This window comes from Vicugna pacos, chromosome 13 (assembly GCF_048564905.1).
Source record: "Vicugna pacos chromosome 13, VicPac4, whole genome shotgun sequence".
Taxonomy (NCBI): domain Eukaryota; kingdom Metazoa; phylum Chordata; class Mammalia; order Artiodactyla; family Camelidae; genus Vicugna; species Vicugna pacos.
This window is the reverse complement of record NC_132999.1, coordinates 65,116,431-65,134,743: the sequence shown is the minus strand read 5'-3', so window position 1 is coordinate 65,134,743 and position 18,313 is coordinate 65,116,431. Positions and strand designations below refer to the sequence as shown.

At 56.9% G+C, this 18,313-nt stretch overlaps 1 long non-coding RNA gene across 1 annotated transcript; it reads right to left on the bottom strand.

Annotated features, from left to right (window-relative positions):
• Positions 1-16,058: 16,058 nt before the first annotated feature.
• LOC140701003 (uncharacterized) lies at positions 16,059-16,907 on the bottom strand. The gene is made up of 2 exons (XR_012079779.1): positions 16,741-16,907; positions 16,059-16,294 (listed from the first exon to the last, which is right to left on the bottom strand). It is a non-coding gene; the product is annotated as an uncharacterized lncRNA (long non-coding RNA).
• Between the last annotated feature and the right edge of the window lie 1,406 nt (positions 16,908-18,313).

Here is an 18,313-nt window from a genome sequence, read left to right as displayed (position 1 = left end):
GACTTGCAGCAACCAGCCAAGGGCACCAACCCCTTATGCCCAGCACCAGCCCGGAAGCTGGCCACAGCGAGTCAGGCTTGTACGAAGTCAGACTATTATCGCTAGCAACAACACAGGAGGCCAAATGATAACCTCCAAAACCAGTGTCCTGAAATGGCCAGGACTTGATTAATAACAAGAACTTCCCTAAGGTTTGTCCCTGCTTCCAGCTCAGGACCAGCCAGAGAAAGGCGGCTGTGCCCCCAGCCAATCCCACGGGGCCCCAGATTCTCATCAGTGCCTCCAGCCTCCCCAGGCCCTCAGTCCCCATCAGGCTGTACCTGGAACCTCCCCTATTCCACCAAGAAGCTCCCCGCCTCCTCTTCCTGTTTTGGGGTCTCACCAAGTTCAGTGATGGTAGCCGACACCCTTGCCACATTGAGTTCTGAGTGAATGGCCTTTGCTTACTCTCATGTGGGGGGGGGTCTTCCTTTATTTTCACACTGTATTTGTTTCACTGCAGCACAGAAGCATCTTCAGATCTCTTCTTAGTGTCAAAAATAGCAAAAAGCATGATGGGTTTACACGAATTCCTTCAGTGGACGTTAGCTGGGTACCAACACCTCCTTGGACTCAGCTGGTAGGGAAATGGGGGTCCTGCCTTCGTGGGCTCACAGCCCAGCAGGGAGGTGGCGAGGATGATGAGGGGTGAGAAGTGTGTGCAGGGGGCTAGAGGGCGGGCTCTCCATGGAAGCCCAGAGCGTGTGGCCAGCCCAGGCTTTGGGGTAGGAATGACTAGCTCATAATGGCTAATGTTTTTGGAGGTTTACTTTGTCCTAGACAGTGTTTGTGAGTTAACTCATGCAATCAACATTAAATTTAATCATCCCTGTCAGGAAGGCGCTGTAATTATTCTTGTTGTCCAGTGATGGGAGTGGAGGCCCAGTAGGCTTGCTAGAGATCACACGGCTCAGCTCCGTGTCTGCACCGTCTGCACTCCCACTGCCTCCCCAGGGACCCTGGAGGGAGAGGGGGATGAGGTGTCACAGGGCAATCGTGGAGGGTGGAGAGGAGCTGCTGCAGGGACTGAGGGAGGAGGTGCAGACAGGAGGGCCACATGAGGAAGAGGGGAACTGAGGGAGGAAGTGGGGGCAGCACAAATGGAGGCCAGGGTTGTTAGGTGGTGAAGATTCTGAGGAGATGCATGTGGCTGATGTGGGAGCCTGGTGTGGAGGAGGGTGCATGCGCAGTGGGGGAGCCAGAGGTGGAGGCAGGGAGGTGGAGGCAAGCAGGTGGCCTCAGGCACAGGATAGAGGTGAACTCTGCAGCATTTGGGAGGCATCCGAGAGAGGAGGAGTCAAGGGTGACCCCCAGGTTTCTGGTGAGGACTATGTGGATGGTGGTGCCTTTTACCAGGGTGGGGTCCAGGGGAAGGTGGAGAGTTCCATCTGAGACAGGTGAAGTTTGAGATGCTGTGAGCACTCGGAGTCCAGCTGGCACCACACTAATGGGCCAGGACCACAGATGAGGGCTAGAGGTGGAAGTGTGAGAGCTGTGGCCTACAGCTTAGGAAATCTCCATGCTGGGCTTGTGTGTGGAGAGTGTGTAACGCTGCACGGCCGGGTGCCACAGCCCCAGCCACATGTGGCTGTTTACATTGAAGATATTTGCAACTGGTGACACACTCAGGTCCTACTGGCCGCATTTCTAGTGCTCAGAGTCACAGGCACCAGAACGTTTCTGTCATCACAGAGAGTCCCACTGGGCAGCACTGGGGTGAGGGAGGGCAGAGGAGAGGTGAGCTGAGGGCCGGTACCTGAGGAGCACCTCCCTTAGGGGTGGGACTGTAGATTGTGTACCCCCAGAACTCATATGTCGAAGCTGTCACCCCCAGAGTGGGTGTATTTGGAGTTGGGGCCTCTAAGGAAGTAATTAAGTTAAATAAATACCAAGGTGGGGCCCTGATCTCACAGGATTAGTGTCCTTGTAAGAAAAGACACTAGAGAGCTTTCTCTCTCCATGTGCAACACCAAGGAAAGGCCATGTGAGGACATGGTGAGAAGGTGTCTCCTGCAAGCCAGGAAGAGAGGCCTCGCCAGGAACTGAATCAGCCAGAACCTTGATCTTGGACATCCAGCTTCCGGAACTGTGAGAGACACCTGTCTGTTGTCTAACCACCAGCCCATGGTGTTTTATTATGGAAGCTGGAGCTAACTAACCCAGGTGGGGAGAAAATCAGCTTTGAGAACGAGAACCCAGAGAGGGGAGAGGGAAGGGAGGAGAGTGTGGGGTTCTGGAAGCAGAGAGAACTAGGAGTTTTAGGAAGGCAGTAGTGGGGAAAATGTGCTGAATGGTGCCAAGAGGTTAAAAGTAGGACAAGATTATAAAATGTCCATTGAATTTAGCAACAGCCTAGTGACCTTGGCAAGCTCAGGATCAGCAGGATGCTGAGGATGAAATCCAGGCCACAGTGGGTTGGAGTAGGGGGTGACAGATGATCAACTAGGGGAACAACCCCCTCAGGAAGCACATTATTTCCACCCACCCAAGTCAGAAAACCAAGGCCTCACAAGGTGAAGTGACTTGCCCAAAGCCACAGCCACAAAGTAGCGTGTGGGGATTGAACCAGCCTTGCCTGCCATCCCAGCACATACTTCAGCCGAGGTACCAGAGAGAACCCTGTCAATTCGGCTCCCCGACACACCAGCCATAGTGCCTGGATGTTGGGCTCTTGGGAGCTCAAGCCCGTCTAGGATGGAAGTGCCAAGCACCAGAGCTAACTGTGTCCACAGGGCCTGGGCCAGAAAGGAACATCCATCTGGAGACACCAGGGCAGCAGAGTGAAACTGTAGGCAAGGCAAGGTTCAGGGGTCTTAGAGCTCAAGCCAAAAGGAAGGCAGGGACAGGGAAATATACATAAGATCTTATGGTAGCTCACAGAGAAAAAAGTGTGATAATGAATATATATATGTTCATGCATAACTGAAAAATTGTGCTCTACACTGGAATTTGACACAACATTGTAAAATGATTATAAATCAATAAAAAATGTTAAACAAACAAACAAACAAACCAAAAGGAAGGCAGGGAATGTGTAAGACAGGGATCTGCTTAGAAGGGATTGGGGTCCAGTAACTGTTCGGTTGGCAGAGGAAGAGAAGGAGGAGGGAAGAGGGAAACCTCTGTTGTGGACCAGCCTGGTGGGTAGCCATGAATTCTTCTTCCTTGTGGCCCTTGAGGTCTGTGGGCTCCCTGTGTGGCTGAAGCAGGGCTGACCACAGATTAGGAAACAGAGGCTCAGAGATTTCAGGTGACCCCGAGACTTGCTGCTGTTGCTTCCCAGTTCGTGGGTCCCTCTGTCTGCAAGGAACTGAAGTTAAGTCCTTCCCAGAACAGAATGCAGAGAAAGATCTGAGTTTTGCCCCTACTGACACATAACCTGGGGACTGTCCTCCACCACTCTGGACTCCTGGTTCCCCCTTTGGAAGAGGAAAGGATGGTGAGGAAGAGTGGTGAAATGAAAGAGCGCAGGGCTGCAATCTGGACTGGCCACAGGAGGTTTGGACATCTGGGTGGAGTCACACATCTCTGAGCCTTTTCTTTGTCTGCATGATGGAGGCAGCAAAGTGGCCCCAGTGAGTTTCTGAGTCCAAATGAAGTCGTATGAGAAAGAGCTTGAAGAAAGCAAAATGGTATTGCCATCCCATGAAGGTCAAAGGCATCTACCCCCACCCTTGGGGTCCCCTGCCCACCTCAGGACAGAGCTCACTCTGGAAGTGTGTGAGAGACCACCAAGGCCTGCTTTGTATCCTCTGTCACACATCAGAGCACAAGGCCCATTCTCCTGCCTGTGTGACCTGGTGGTCCCCTCCTGATCTCTTGGGCTGGAAGCCCAAATCTCAGAGTCTCCGAGCCATGTCCACCCTGGTTCAGTCCATTTCTTCCAGTCCCACTAGCATGAATTTACTGAGCTGTCACTGAGTCTATATCTTGGACAAGCATCTGTTTCCTGGGAGCAAAAATCATTTAACAGCTCTAATCTCCGGTCTGCTGGTTTCATTATTTAAGCCAAAATGAAATGTGACCCAGAGTGAGAAGAAAGAACAAGTGTGCAGCTGAGAGCCATAATGAGGCATTTGCAGCCTCGCCGGGAGATGCCATGTCCCTTCACCAGGAAGGATCAGGAGTCCCCCCAGGTGGGAAGGAGACGTAAATGACTATTGCCAAAGCTAGCCATTGGGAAATCTAACAAGAATGGTTCATTTTGGAGAGAACAAATCAACTCTCACGTTTTTCCAATGACAATGTTCCTGAGCTGAAGACTTGGCCACTGCAGCCAGCCAGCTAATTATCACTCCATCCTCATTCCCAGCCCGGGAGGACTTTTTAATCAGCCTCTAAGAAGAAATCCAGGATGCCTCTCCATTAAGCCAAGAGAGCTAGTCAGAAAGCTGCCAGAGAGGGGGAGATGCTCCTGTAAAGGGAGGGAAATATTTGGGTGGCCCAGAGAGACTGTCCCTGGGGCAACATGCTTGGACCACTGCTGTTGTGTTCACACACATCGCTAGAAGGTGGAGTGTGGCTCCAGAGATGAAGTAGGGATTACCACTCAAGCACAGATGCAACATTTGAATCCAAGGGAAGGAAAGGAAAAGCCAGGAGTCAGGGAAGAGCAGAAGGTTTGGGAGACTCTAGGTTCCTAGGGGGCCAGTTGACCCCAGCCTGTCTTTGCCCCCATGGTCTGCTGGCGGCTCTTCAATGGAACCAGCCCCAGGAATCCTCCACCTTCCTAACTTCCATTCCTTACCTCTTTCATTCCACCTTCCAGACCTGCTTCCCCTTCTCTCTCTCCTATCCCAGTAGGATCCATCTTTTAGAGTCCAGCTTGATTTCTACCTTCTAGGGTTGATAATTATGATAATGTTGATAATGATAACAATGGTGATGTTGGTGATGATGATGATGGTAATGATGGTGGTGGTGATGATGACGGTGGTGATGGTGGTGATGATGATGATGCTGCTGGTGGTGATGATGATGATGGTGATGGTGGTGATGAGGGTGATGGATATGGTAATGGTGATGATGATGATGACCAGAGTGGTGGTGCTGCTTCTGCTGCTGATGGTGTTGGAGATGATGGTGGTCATGATGATGATGGTGATAGTGACAGTGATAGTGGCGATAATGATGGTGGTAGTGGTGGTGCTGCTTCTGCTGCCGATGGTGATGGTGATGGTGGAGATGGTGGTGATGGTGGAGATGGCAGCACTAGCACTGCTTGCACCTCGCACTGTTCTTCTCAGGCATTATGTGTATGAGCTCATTCAATCCTCATAACAACCCTGTGATGTAGGGACCATTATGATTCCCATTTTTCAGGCGAAGAAACCGAGGCCCATAGAGTTCAGTGTCCATATTCACTTGACTCCCTGTTCTGATGATCTGTCCTCCACTGGACGATTTCTCAGGTGCAGATTTGCTCTCCCCTTAGGACACCTAGAAGTGTTACTCAGACCTTCTGTAGCCACTAACTTCCCATTTGTATCTGCCTGTTCCCCAACCTGAGTTCTCTGTGCCCTGGCCTCTCCCGCATCTGCTGCTGTGCTGTGCAGGAAGCAGGGAGAGGAATGCAGGCTTTGGAAAGTGCAAGCTGACAACCGATTGGACATGCAGCATCTGCCACCCTGCCCAGATTTAGAAGGTGGCAAATTTGGGAGGGGACCTGGCTGCTGGCATTGGCCCCGGGGGACTCTGTGGTGACAGTGGCTCTGAAAATTTACCCTCTGGAGAAAGGTCTCCTTCCCTCCTTTGGAACTGGGCCCCTCCCAGCCTGCCAGCCATCCTGGGCGCTTCCAGTCACACCGATACTGTTTACCTTCCTGCTGCTGCGTCCCAGGAAAGCTACTGTGAAATACTTCAGTGTCTCATCCCCTGAGGACACTGGGACTTCAGAGAGAGAGAGAGAGAGGAAAGAACTGTTTATTTTCCCTTCCTAAATGCCATGGCAGCTTTTAATGCTCAAGCTGACAGATGTGTCTAGTCGAGCTTTGTAACGCTGAGGAAATCAGGGCTGCCAGGCCGGGGGAGGGTGGGAGGGGCTCGTGATCCCCAGGGATGCTCAGAGCAGCCTCACCCTGATTGCAGGTAAAAACCACCTGGAACTAGAGGGGCAGACCCAGCACCCCTGTCTGATTTACTCACACTCACCAGGAGGCTCTTACTCCACATCAGACACCATCGTTCCTAACTTGCCTGATCCGGGCACAACCCCGTGAGAAGGGCGCTGATACCACCCTGTCACGCAGCAGGAAATTGGCCCGGAGAGGCTGGCTTCCGGCCACGAAGCCACTGGGGCGGAGCTGGCTCTGGTCTGGGCAGTCGGGCCCCAGGGTCCAGCCCCCCGCGCTCTGGGCGGCTCAGTTATGTTGGCTATGCTTTAACTTACTCTTTTAAATCAAGGCCTCTAGGAGGGACGGCACATCGAAAGGCAATGACGGGTCTAGAGAGACGTGTGGTCTGGCGAGGACGATGCCCCCCAGCCTGGTCCCTCTTGCCCCAGGACTCCGGCTTGCTCTGCAGAAGCTGAGGCCGGACAGGGAGGTGGGAAGAAGGGGGAGCCTGAGACTTCCTCTTGGAAAGGAAGATGTGAGGCTCAGGGATTTGCTCAGAAAAGACTGGCCGGGGGGGTGGGGTCTGCTCCTGACCCACCCGAGGGACTCCCGCTCCTCCAGCACCAGGTCCCGCAGACCCAGCCCTCAGTGCGAGACCCCAGGGGTCTGGGCTGGGAGCCATGAGGCTCCTTCTGGCTTCACCCTCCATCAGTCTAAATTCCCTGATTGGGTCCATGTGCAGAGGGAGGGCTGTGGTTCTGAGTCCTTCTCTTGTTCCATCCTCCACCATGTACCCTGCGAGAACTTCCTGTGCCTCATCCCTGCAGGAAGAGGGGCTCCAGGTGGCCGCAGTCTGCGATGTGTGTGGAAACCCAGACTCGGCTCCTTCTGCCGAGGCCCCGGAGCCCATGTGAAGTGCGTGGGCCAGGCGGGGCAGGGGGAGCAAGGACGGGGGCTCAGGTCAGGGTGTCTGGGGCCTGCTGTGCGGTGGGAGGTGAGGAGGCTGTCGGGGAGGGTCCCTCACACAGGGCTCTGGGGCTGGGAGGGGGCTTGGGGGAAGGACAAGTGGATGAGACCAGAGAGACGGCATCTGTGTGGAAGTTAATGACTGTTGTGTGAGCCGCCCCATCTTCGGTGCTTTGTTTTGGCAGCCCCAGAACTAAAACTCTTCCCAAGGAGGCAGCTGTACGTGTGCGGGGTTGTGCGGGGTTGTCCGGGGCCCTAAGCTCCCGCTCCTGGTGCTCTGGAGCAGCTGGGGGCCGAGTCAGGACCCAGTGCCTGATGCCCTGGGCCAGGGGGTGCAGGGCAGGAAGCCTTGGGTGGTGCTGGCTGCCAGCCCTCCCCATCTGCACTGCGGTCCCCAGACCCCGGTCTGCACCAGGGTCATCATAGAGCTGGTTTAAAACGCAGACCCCTGGGCGCTGCCCTCAGAGATCCTGGCCTAGGAGGCTTGGGGTAGGGCCCACGAATCTGTATTTTAGCAGGGGGACCCAACCCACCCTGACGTGGACCTCGCGTGGGGAACGCCTCTGAGGACAGCGAGGCGGGGAGGACGACGTGCTGAGGAAGCCGGGCCGCCCGGGCAGGTGAGGGCTGCTGGGGCGGCGCCGCCCCCGAGGCGGCCCCCGAGCCCCAGCCCTGCGGCTGGCTCGCCCAGCCTCCCTGCCACCCGCGCGGCCGCGGCTTTAGAAGCTCGTGTTGGCGCGTTTATCTGGATGCTGCAGCCCACGGGCTGAGGGCAGCCCCACAGGAGCTGCGGCCGGCAGGCTGACCAGGTGGAGGACTCAGGTCAGAGGGCGACTTTCTTTACTCCTCAAAACGCTTTGTAAAACTGGGAAGCGGAAGCGGGTGCGGCCTGCACCCAAGGTCCTCGTTTGCGGGGAAGGCCCGGCTGTGATCTAAGGGACCTCTGACAAGAGGAGAGCTCTCCGTTGCAGGGGCCCGCGTTTAATCACACGGCCCTCCAACAGGAGCGAGGTGCGACGTGGACAGCCCATCTGCCGGGAGCTGTCTAACCCTGACAAATGGAACAGCGTCCTTCCCGCTGTGCAAAGTCCCAGCGTTAGATTAAACAGATCAACCCTGCTGTTCCCCCCTCTCATCCACCAGCTGGCACCTGGCTGGCCTCTGGGGACCTGTCTTCGATGGCCCTGTGCCGGAAGTGACACAGCTCGGGCCCAGACACCGCGGTAACGGCCGCGCGGGGCGCCGGCCCCGGGAAGCAGCCGAGGGAGCCGGATGCTGTCCTGAGAGCGCGCGGGGCGGCCGGGCCCGGCCGGCTGGCGCAGCTCCCTGGGGTCCTGTGAGGAGCCGGCGGAAGAGGCTTGTTCCTGTAGTGGCTGCCGTCCTTACGTCATCAGGCCGGTGCCCAGTCCCCAAGCTGTCCCCTGCTCTGGAGGATTGTTCCTGGTGGGTGGAGCCAATGCCTGTGGCTGGTCACGCCCCTTACCCCGGGCGTTGCCCTCAGCCAGGGACCGGCTTTAGGGCAGTACGAGGCTCCCTCGCCACCACGAGGTGGGACCAGCACAGCCCTCCAGCCCCTCTCCCTCAGCTCCTCCCCTGCCCCGTCCTCTGCCCTCAGTCCCCGCCCAGACTCCACCCCGGGCTCAAGGTCTGGGGAGCCAACAGGAGGTCGCAGCTAGGGACTGACCACGACAGGGAACGTTCAGGTCTGTCTTCCTGTCTCAGTTGCCCCCTCTGCCCTGGCCGGGAGGCAGGTGGGCCCTAAGATGCGGGTGGGGGGTCTGTGGAGATGCAGGTGAGCTCCCAAAGCCCCCCCCACGCACCCACACCCTGGCCCGACCCCAAGCCCTTGTGCCTGTGGAGGTGGCAGGCCCCTCCCACCCCCGGAGGTGGAGCCCCCTCCCTGCCTGAAGACACCGCAGAGCCCGGGGAGGAACAGGTGCCTTAAAGGCAATGCAGCCCCCCAGGGCAGCCCCTGGTGGCCCCCCGCCCCCAGGCCCACACCTGGAGTCAAATCGCAGCAGGACCTGCATGGACCTTTGCGGGGAGGGGAGGGTGAGGGTACCAACGGCTCAGGACCTGGCTGATGGGTACCAGTGGACACTGGGAGAGGGGCCCACAGCTGGATCCTGTGGGGTGGGTCGGGGTGGGACAGAGAGCAGATAAGGCAGTGGGTGTCCAATAGGAGGCTCATGAGACAGGATATCACAACTGGGCAGAGGCGGATCTAAGAGCTGCCAGGATGCCTTTCAGAAGTGCGGGAAAGTGATGGCCGGGGTTAAATGAAGAGAAGGCCATAGGCTGCCAGGGCGGGCTGAGGAGGAGGGTCAGAGGTCAGAGCACGGGTGTGCTGAATGAGTCCACGTCCTAAGACTGGAAAGCCCCTGGCTGACCCCACCGCTGCAGGGGCCACGTGATAAGGAATGCCCTGGTGAGGGGCACCGGAGTCACTGGGAGCTTGGCAATGGTCCTTCTCCATCAGCTGGGCTGAAGAAGGAGACGGTGGCGCAGCGCTGGGGCCCCAGAACAGCAGCGGTCACGTGGCAGTGCTCACCTGTCAGAAGCAAGTTACCCACGGGGCAGCGAGGTCAGAATGGCGGCAGAGCCCCGACCCGCCGGAGTCCCGGGCAGGGACTGACGGAGCGGGTTACTCCAGGGCACGATGGTGGCAGCCAGTGAGGAGAACGCTTACGGTGTCTAATCAAGCGGATCAAAGATGGGTAAGGAGAAGGCTGAGGGCAGCTGCCTAAATGCACGTGACCTCTTGCCCTGGTTCCAAACCCAAACCAGTTCTTGGACCAGAACCCAGGGAGTGCGGGCGAGCCAGGTTCTGAGGAAGGGGGCTGCCCTAGCGCAGCAGGTGCTTATGTGCAGGAGGGCTCACCCAGCCCTCCCAGCGGGGCTCACAGCCATTTCCTGGGCTGACCGTCCCCGGGGAGAGGAGAGCTGGTGGACGCCGACACTGGGAGTCCTACGCTCCCCGGGAAGGGGAAGAGCCACCTGAACTGACGCGGGATGGGCCCCAGTTCAAGTCCAGGGTCCCGCCCAGTTCTGCTTCTCCCCATGCCCTCCGTCACCGTGTGTTCACAGGGAGTGGGTGGGCTGGTGGGAAGTCCGGCAGAATGGCGCACACCCCACCCATCGGCGGCAGCACTGACCCCATGAACAAGAAATGGCAGATGCACTGAGGCCTCGGAGCCAAGACGCGCTCCCCAGAGCCGGCCACATCAGTGACGGGTTTCGGGGTGGACTGGGGCATGCCGGGACATCCCCTCCAAAGTAAAGGATACATTAGAGCACCCTGGACTCTCATCACTAAAAGATGCACGAGGCTTGGTCGGTCCCTTGGGGTTTTGGAAGCAGTGAAAAAACTGCTCTGACCTATTTACTGGGAGCCAGAAAACTGCTGGTTTTATGTTGAGCTCAGAGCAAGGACAGGTTCTCTAGTCTGCATCACGGCCAGTATCAATGCTGCATTTTCCTGAGCCCGTGATCCTGGTAAACAGTGACTGTCAAAGAACCACCCCGACTCTTTCGTGCTCTTGGCAATGGCTTCCCATGAAACCCCCCTCCCCAAGGGACAGGATGGACTCAGCATGCCCCTGCGTTTGCCCAGGGCAAAGCCAGAGACAGATCCCCCCAGTCCCCATCCTTTCCCCATCAATGACTAGCTGAGCTGTGTTGTCCGCGCTCACCAACGGGAAGAACACTTGCTAATGGAACGTAGTGGAGAGTCTCTCCTTCCCGGGGCTCCTGTACCTTGGCCCACCCTCGCCCCGGGGCAGCGGATGGCCCCTCCGGGCCCCAGGGTGAGCTGTTCTCTGATCTGTTGTCCCATCAGGTGGCCTCTGTCCTTTATCCCCCCTCCCCACCTGCTGTCCTTCCAGTCTGCCTGCTTTCCTGTGTGAAGGAGAGGCTTTGTCACCTGACCGTTCACACGCTTGCTGATCTCATGGCTGGAGCCTTCCCGCAGTACGACAGCCCCTCTCCCAGTACAACAGCCCCTCCCCCAGTACGACAGCCCCTCCCCCAGTACAACAGCCCCTCCCCCAACACAACAGCCCCTCCCCAACACAACAGCCCCTCCCCCAGTACAACAGCCCCTCCCCCAACACAACAGCCCCTCCCCCAGTACAATAGCCCCTTCCTCCTCTTGCCCTCATTGTAATGGCCCCTCTTCCAATTACAATAATCCCCTCCCCATTGCAATAGGCCCCTCGCTCTCTGGCAGTACTCCTTCAGGATCCAGTCTCTCCTTACTGAAGTTCTGAGTGTTTTTATCTGACACCAGGGATGTGCCACAGAGAGCTCTGAGGGTGTCCCGATGGCCCCTGAATCTGGGGTCGGGGAAGCCTCTGCACTTAGCAGCCCTGACCCACCTGTGGGGGAGTGTGTTAGGCAGCGACTGGTGGGGGGAGGAGGAAGGGGCTGGGGGCTCTCTCCACCGTGGAAATCAGATACCCTGCTCATCACAGAGACTCTGAGTCCTGACCGAGGACACTTGCAGAAGCATTTCCCTTCTTGAATGAGGACAGCATTAGGGGTCCTGGTGGCGAAGCCTCCTGTAGGGAAATATCGTTCTCAGGACCAGGACACAGCACGCCCTCGTCCTCTGATCATGGATCCTCAGGCGAGTTCCCTGATCTCCCTTAATCCACCGACTTCAGGCAGAAAATCCAGGCTGCGGGAATCTGACTGTGGGTCTTGAGAAGATGTACTGCCCTGTCCCCTGCTGCTTGACAGGGACGACCTCTGCAGATGGAGGGCACCCCAGGGGGACGCTCGTGGGACCCCGAGGAGGTGGGGGGGCATGCAGAGGCCGCCTGCTGTCTGTCACATCTGAACTAATGTTGGTGGGGGGGGACAGACAGGATCTCTGTTATCTGAGGGCAGGTGGGAGCCCTGGGCACAGAGCGGCCCCTTTGACGCTCCCGTTGGGCTAGGGAAGTGCAGACGCCGCGGCAGGTTCTGAGGCATCAGATGGAGGAGGATGCATCTCGCTCTTGCTTCCCTCTCGTCCTCCGAGGCCCCCGGCAGCTCGCTCCTCCCAGGAAGCTCCCTGGCCCGCTCAGCTGCTGCGAACGGTCCTCCCCAAGCCACGCTGATGGCGGGAACAAGGAGCGGGGCTGACTGGGCCCCCGGGCGCTGGTCCTGCCGCCTGGTCTCCGAGGGCAGACACAGGAGTGTCCTTCCTCTGACAGCTCCGCACGGAGCCGGGGCCGGCACAGACCCATGTGCGGGTGTGAGGAGCGCCGGCTGACGGCTTGCCCTTCTCTGGTGTTTCTGGTGGAACTTGTTCATCAGCATCTGTCAACGTTCTCAAGTGTCTTCGAGAGAGCTTACCTGAAGGTGCTCAGAAAAGGGGGCTCAGACCACTGCCCGTCTTTGTAGCTGAGTTCCCCGCCCCCACCCCAGGCACGCCCACCATGTGTGCCTTCCTTTCCAGAGTCTTCACTCTGAGCAGCCCACGACCACCCGAGGGGGGCTTTCCTGGTTTTTATTATAATCATTTTCTGCAGATGGATGCACACTACGTGACTGTTAACAATAACAAGCCACCGGCCCAGCGACACCACAATCACGTAATGGTAGTCATTACCTGATGGCTGTTTGATGGGCTGAGCAGCGGGAGCCGGCGCCCCAGGGATGGATGCCCGAGCTGCTGCCCTGAGACGGCAGAGGGCTGGGGGACTCGGCGCTGGTTGTGCCGAGCCATGGCCCCACCAAGAAAGGGCGGCCATGCCAGCGCGGGTACCCTCCGCCCTGAGAGGAAGAGCCAGGGTGCAGGTGGCGGAACAGCATCTCAAGGTCCCCACGTCAGCTTCCTGCAGCTGCCGTGTCAAATTACCACCAACTAGGGGCTCAGAGCTGCACAGACTTCCCATCTCACAGTTCTGGAGACCAAAGTCCAAAATCCAGGTGTGAGCAGGGCTGGAGTGCCTGTGCCACGCCTCTCTTCCAGCTTCAGGTGTTGCTGCCACCCCTCATGTCCCTTGAACTGCAGCTCCATCACCTGGACTTCTGCCCTTGTCATCACTTGGTCACCTTCTCTGTATCTCTGTGTGTCCAACCTCTTCTCATGGGATTTAGTGTCCACTCTGGTCCAGTAGGACCTCATCTTAATTACATCTGCAAAGATCCCACTTCCAAGCAAGGTCACAGTCACAGGTTCTGGGTGGATATGAACTTCTGGGGTCACTGTTGAACCCAGTGCATCATTGAGTCCACATTTAACCCTGTGACTGTGACTCCCGAGGGTGCACCCTCTCTTGTAAACAGAAGGCCTCCCAGCTGCTCTCTCTGTCCACAGGGCGCTGTCCTGGCCAGATGAACAGAATGGCTGCTCCAAGTCCCCTCGTGGGGGTGACCCTGGCTGAGGAAGGGCTCTGAGGAGGTCCTGCTCTCTGGCCCTTCTGCAGAAGCGTCTGGCTTTGGAGCAAGGAAGACACAATCTATTTCTTACCAAGGGAGAATGGCTGGCAAGACACAGCTGAGCCCAACAAGCAGGGCCCGACCATGCGGAGGTCAGATGTATAGGTGGATAAACCAGAAGGAGATGGCCAGACACTGTTGGAAGCAGCAGAGTTCCTTGAACAAGAGTCTAAATCAGAAAATCTCTAGCAGATGAGAAAAGGAGGAACCCCTGGCTGCAGGAGCTGGTCTGGTCCTGCTAGGGAACAACTCCAGGTGTCTCGACCCTACCTTGATATTGTTAGATTCTCCTGCTTTGGGGCAAAAAAAAAAAAAAAAAAAAAAAAAAAAAGCAGGGACATTTTTTAAGGGTCAGGGTTTTAGAACCAGAAGTGTCTTCCCTAAAAACTTCTGGGAATTGTTTGCATGTGTGCCTGTTTTAAATTAAACTGAACGACAAGTGTTCAAAAAAAAGAGAAAAGATGGGCTTCTGCTGTCGGACGGGCAAGGCTCCCCCCGATCAGGTCCGAGCGCACTCAAGAACGTCCGATCCACAGGCTGACCACCCCCCGACCCCGAGACATGAGTGACCGCAGCTTCTTTATCAGTCACAGCTTCGTCCTCACTCCGTTGCTCCGCCTTCTGGATAAAAGCAGTGAAGATGCCAACCACTGAATTACCCCCACTTCCTGACAGCGTCCAACTCAGAGCAAAGCCCAATTTCCCTCCCGAGATTGGCAAATACGAGCCCAAATCTCTGATACGTTCTTCCTAACGCCCTCTGGCTGCGACGCTCCGAGGCTCCCAGGATGCGCGGTCTATTGCAGTGAGACCATAAACTCAGCCTTGTTCGGCTCTCTGTGTGTCCCTGGTGCATTTTGGTGGCAGTCCTTGACCCAGGACAACAATCGTAGCTCCCAGTATGAATGCTGCTTTGTGCCAGGCTCGGAGCCCAGAGCTGTTACACACATGATCTCACGTTATCTTCCACATCAGCGCTGGGATAGTTGCTGTAACGTGGGAAGTCGAGGCGCAGGGGAAACTTTTCTGGCTGTGTGTGTCTACACCTGCTTGTGTATTTATTGATTGATTTTTTGGGGAGGGGGTAATTAAGCTATTTATTTTGTTTGTGTGTTTGTATCCCTAACTGGTTGCGCATATCTGTGTCTGGTGTGTGTCTGTGCCTGCCTGTAACTGCAACTGTATCATCTGCATCTCTGTGTCCACATCTGAATCTTTATCTCTGCGGCTACCTCTGCCTCGAGCTCCGTACCTACCTCCACCTCTGTCCAGTTGCGTATATCCAGAACTATATATGCATTTTCAACTTTATCAGTGTTTACAGATGAAAAAACTGAGGTCCAAATTTGTTACCACACTCGCCCAAGGCCACCGCGGGTGAACTGTGGACCTGGACAGTCTATCCCCAGAGCCTGGCTGCTGGAGGGCTGTGTCCCCGTGCCCGGAGCTGTGCCCCACTTGCCAGGTGCCCAGTAAACCCCCGTGGGCTGCGTGAGTTTGGGAATGTGTGAAAGAAGTCGCTGCTGCTGGAAACGGAGATGCTTATAATCCTCAAGAGAGTAATCTGATAATAACCAGTAAAATTGAAAATATTCATATTCTATAGCCTGTAATGTTGCTCCTGGGGCCGTAAATGAGGGAAACATTCGCAGGACAGCACAGGGACACGAAGCGGATGTTCATCACGTATTGCCCCAGCGCGTGCCAGCGAGGAATGGAGCCAACCTGAACGTCCACGGGTACGGAGGAGTTTGCATAAGTAAACGATGGTACGGCCCGAAGCAGGGTGTCAGGCCGCAGTTAAACTGTGTAATTATATTGGCAAGGGATGTTTATCAATACAGACTGATCTCAGAATTGTATTACGAAAAAACAAATTGCAAGAGATTTGTATGATGCTGTGTTATATGAACGTACGAAGTGCTACTAATAAAACCATACATGTGTATATGTGAGAGTACATATTTATGTGCTTAAATCTAGATACGCATATTTGTATATTTAGAGCGAGAGAAGAGAGAGCGAGAGTAAGAATGAGGTGGAGGAAGAGAAAGAGGAGAGACTGAGAGAGAAAACGAAAGGGAGAGAGAATGGAAATGGGGACAGGTGGTAGCGGCAGCCCGGGGTGGGGTGGGCAGGGGGCTGCGATGCAGGCACCTCCCACTACGTCGGCAACGTGCTCATTATTAGGAGGCCTGATGTACGTACAGCAAAACACGGACGCGGGTTACACAGTGCGTGCAGGGCGCCTGCTACAGTGGGTTTTTTTTTCATACATTCAAGCTTTCCGTGCAAAGAACGTGTGGGAGAGGGCGGGTCTCCGAATGACCAGGAAGTGCGGGGGGAGGAGGTCGGCGGGGAGAGGGGGCTGCCACGCGGGGACCTGGAGGCTGATCGTGCTAAGGGTTTTATTTTTATATAAATGAAAGGAAAACCCACTGACGTTTATGAGCAGAAGGGGTGGAGGGGAAGCTTTACAATTTTTAAAGCTTATTCTCTGGTCCAAGTGGTGATCAAATAAAAGATTTTGTCCTCCTGGGCCTGCCCTAACAAATGACCACAGACTGCGGCTTAAAAGAACAGTTTTATTCACTCTCTGTCTAGAGGCAAGACATCCGAAGTCCAGGTGTCAGCAGGGCTGGGCTCCCTCTGATGGCTCTAGGGGACGGTCCTTCCAGCCTCTTCCAGCCCCTGGTGGTCCCAGGCCTTCGCTGGCTTGTGGCTGCAGTCCTCCAGTCTCTGCCTCCATCGTCCCGGGGCCGTCTTCCATCTTCCTTCGGGGGTGTCTGTGTCTGAATATCCTTCTCCTTGTAAGTACACCGGTCATTATAAACCGTTAATATGACCTCATCTTAACTAAGGACACCTGCAAAGACCCTACTTTCGAACAAGGTCACATTGTGAGATCCCAGGTAGACACGGATTTTGGGAGACACGGTTTATCCCAACATACAGGGTCGGAGAGGAGGCAGGAAGGTCGTTCATGAGGCTGTGGTGGTCCAGGAGTGCTGACTCAAGCACAGTGGCAGTTGGGTTGTGGGATGCACGGATTGCAGAGGTATCGGCAGCTGTATGGGCAGGACTTGGATGCTGGGGGGAGGGCTGATGAGCGTGGCTTGGGACCCCCGAGACTCGATGGGCAGGGCCCAGGCAGCGCCTCTCCCCTGGGGCGGGCTCACCTTCCCCAGGGGCTCAGGCAGAACCTCCCTGGGAGGTGGATCTGAGCTGGGGGTGTGTGGACCCTCGCTCCCACCTGCGTCTCCAGGCGGCCTCTCCCAGCAGGGCTGGCTTTCTGCTCAGTCCTGCCCGACGTCCGAGCTGGGTGTGGCTGCTGCTTTTTTCTAGAGCACTGTTTTCCTGGCAAACGTCCAAGGGTGAGGTGAAGCGGCCTCCCTCTCTGGCTTAGAAAGTGGAGGTCTCCATCACTGGCAGGGCTGAGAGTCTCAATTAAGGGCCCGCCCACCTGCCTCAAATAGTCACAAGTGGTGGGCGGGGCCTGGGAGTCAGGGCATCATTGGCACAATGAGCAGCTGCCCCCCCACAAGATGCGCACCAGCAGCTGGGGAGGCAGCGAGGGAGGCCAGCTGTTCCCCGAGGATGGGGTGGGGGCTCGGCGACGTCGCCCTCTCGCTGGCAAAGACGGAGACAATGGAGCGCTTCCTGAGGACGCACGGCCAGGGCAGCCAGGCCCTCACATCCAGTCCCCAGTCACCCAGGCCTCTCACCCTTCCTGAGAGCTGGGTTCTCTCGGCTTCAGCTGACGGACAGATGCCTCAGGCCGGCTGAGGCCAGAGGGAGACTGGCTGGCTCCCGCCCACTGAGTGTGGCCGGAACTGGGGCTTGAACCACTTCTGCTCTCAACGCGGCCTGGCTCACTTGTCTCCACCACTCACTTCGCTCCCTGCTGGCCGCCTCCTTGGGGCGGCCGCCTCCTCCAGCCTCCCATGTCCTTAGCAGCCCCGGGAACCAAAGGGCAGCTCTCCCCCGATATGTAGAGGGGCATCTGGGGTGCGTGGACGCCAATTGGGCTTCTAGGCTGGATGGGGATGCACTCTCCTGGTTAGTTGGAGTCAGGGTCAGGGGTCAGGAGGGGTCGGATGGGGCCAGGTGGGTCAGCTTCTCTGTTGGAGAGAGTTGGCACGGAGCAGTGCTCTGACTGGGGGCTGTTTCCAGAAGGCAAGGCGGTGCCGGGCCAGCAAAAGCAGCCGCCGAGCCTGCAACAGGCAACCTTCTGCAGAGACGGAAGTCTCATCTCAGACTCGGGCCTCCGGGGAGGGGGCCCAGCGGCTGCAGCAGGGTCCCGCTGGGGAGCCGTGAGGCTGCGTCTGCAGCATGGAGATGGGAACCAGATCTCTGTCCTGCTGTAGGCGGGGCCCCGCTGCACCCCCGAGCTGGGCTGCCCCGTGGTCAGAGCTCCAGGAGCGGCTGCCGGAGCAGGAAGGTGGTGGGCAGGGCCCCGGCCTGCGAGCAGGGCAGGTGGGGAGGCGTGGGTCCAGTCCCTGCTCCGTGCTCTAAGCTCAGAGACACGACCCCAGTTTCCAGGGTGTCCGTGGGCTTCCATAAGATGCTGGCAGGAAGCCCACCTTCCACCAGTCGTGACAAAGGACCACGGAGCAGGAGGCTTAGAACAGCAGGAATTTCCCGTCTTAGATCTGGAGGTTGGCAACCGTGAAGAGGAATCTGTTCCAGTCCTTTTTGTTAGCTTCTGCGCGTGTGCACGTGTGTGCGTGTCCATGTGTATGCTGTGTGTGCCCTGCCACGTGTGTGTGTGCACGGTGTGAATGCACATGTCCATGTTCCTGTAGAGGCTCCCCCCACCTCGGGCG